The sequence below is a fragment of the Cucurbita pepo genome, chromosome 16 (genome assembly GCF_057944985.1).
Source record: "Cucurbita pepo subsp. pepo isolate OVF chromosome 16, ASM5794498v1, whole genome shotgun sequence".
Taxonomy (NCBI): domain Eukaryota; kingdom Viridiplantae; phylum Streptophyta; class Magnoliopsida; order Cucurbitales; family Cucurbitaceae; genus Cucurbita; species Cucurbita pepo.
This window is the reverse complement of record NC_141813.1, coordinates 7,210,465-7,212,492: the sequence shown is the minus strand read 5'-3', so window position 1 is coordinate 7,212,492 and position 2,028 is coordinate 7,210,465. Positions and strand designations below refer to the sequence as shown.

General features: G+C 35.0%; 1 non-coding gene across 1 annotated transcript; it reads right to left on the bottom strand.

The window, feature by feature from the left end:
• Positions 1 to 968: 968 nt before the first annotated feature.
• On the bottom strand, positions 969 to 1,048 carry TRNAC-GCA (transfer RNA cysteine (anticodon GCA)). The gene has a single exon. It is a non-coding gene; the product is annotated as a tRNA-Cys (tRNA).
• Positions 1,049 to 2,028: the final 980 nt, after the last annotated feature.

Genomic DNA, 2,028 nt, shown 5'->3' with positions numbered 1-2,028 from the left:
CTACTATAAAACTAAGGTGTTATATTTTCTAACCCTTTTCCTATTTAAGTTCTAAATTATTGTTAAGTTTAATTGCATGGTATCAAGTTTGATTGTTATTAAAAAAAAAAAAAAAATTAATAACTACATTGTTAAAACCCTATTCACCTCTCTAGGGTTGTCATATCGATCCAACATTATCCTTCCACCCACAGGAGCAAAAGGCAACGTTACTATGTGAAACTAGTTTCATGTCATTTATTCAACAATAAGGGTGTTAGCATGCATTTGGAAATGAACCCATATTTAAAAAATTTAGATAAAATAGAAAAGAATTGTTATCTCAAAGACAATGATACTATGTGAAACTAGCCTCAAGATGCTTCCTTAACTCTTAGGGGCGGTAAACCAACGGTTCCTTCACCCAAGACCCATGGCCCAACTCCCAACATGGAAGGATAATCTAGAGAATCATTCCAAGAACCCCAACGGATGGGTTACAAACTCACATTATCAAGCTCGACAACAAACAATGTCGCCGGCAAACTTAGGAAGACTACATGAAATTACGAATATATCAATGTAGGATTTTTTAATTTACGGATTGTTAACATGTTAAATTATGTGAAATTACTGGCAAAGAAGAATATTTTAGAGAGCCCTTCCTTTTTATTTAAGATTTTGATATTTAAGAAAAGAGAAAATGAATAAAAATAGGAGACATTTTATAGATTTAGGAGGAGTAAGTGAAAACAAAAAAGGGAGTCATGACCCATTTTTGGTGGTTCTCCAAGCACTGATTGCCAGTTAAAAGAGGTTGAAAACAAAGTAAAATGTTATATATATTTACATTATATTCAAAAAAGAGTTTATAGGTTCATGGTACACAATAAGGGAAATGTTGAAAAAAATCATTTTAAAACATAAAAAAATAGTTGGTGTTTGTTTGTCTAGGGCAACTATCGAACAAAGGGTCTGTCCAAAATATAAGGGCCCAACCAGATTCGAACTGGTGACCTGGTGACCTCTTGATCTGCAGTCAAATGCTCTACCACTAAGCTATGGACCCATTTTGCATGATTTCAACTTTAGTGACCTCTTCTACAGAGTGTCAGTCCAAATGTGTAAAAAGTACCTGTCCAAAATAAAAGGGCCCAACCAAGTTCAAACGGGTGACCGGTCAAATTCTCTACCACTGAGCCATGATTTTTCTGATTCGAGGACGAATCGTTTTGAAGTGGGGGATGATGATAAGAATCACCGTGTTCCAACTGGATCTATCACACAACCCAAGGCCAAGAAGATTCAACAAGCATTCATACTTCTTCTACAAAATTGGATAGGCTAGGTTCAACCATCATTTCATGTGTTACAAGCTGATTCGTTTGAGTCAAGACCATTTGGAGATTCAAAAGTAAATATTTGCACGGTTGAAGTAGTGGATGAAGTTGCAAGCATCATTTCATGAGTGGTTAGAAAACTTTATTTATTATTTTAATTTCATAAAGTTTGTAATGCTCAAATTGACTTCATCTTCCGTGTAGATTTAAAGGGATCGAGATTAAATCACGAACACTAACTTCTTTTGTTGGGAGACTATAAATACCCACAAATTATTATGTAAAAGCATATTTGTGATCAATGAAATTGATCTCTCAAGTTGAGACGATCCCCCTTATAGAAATCTGAGCATATCTTTGTCATTTCTAAGTTTCATGCAATTCTTGTGGTAGATTGCATCTGAGTCATTCAATCAACCCTTGATCAAGTTTGACTGTGAAGTGACTCAATTTAGAAAAAAGTTCCAAATCTTGTTTCTCAATCTTCGATCTCATTATCTAATTCTAGCTTTATCTATTGGTTGATCCAAATTTTGTATAAGAAGGTGTTAATTTCTTTAATACAAGAATTCTTGCTTCTACAAAAGCTTGGCTCGTTGGGCTGAAGATTACGGTTGGTCTATCATCCTTCAACGGGATCTTCTATCCCCATAACTTGCTCTGATGCGGTCGTTTTCTAACGCCGATGACACGTCCAGTTGTCGAGATT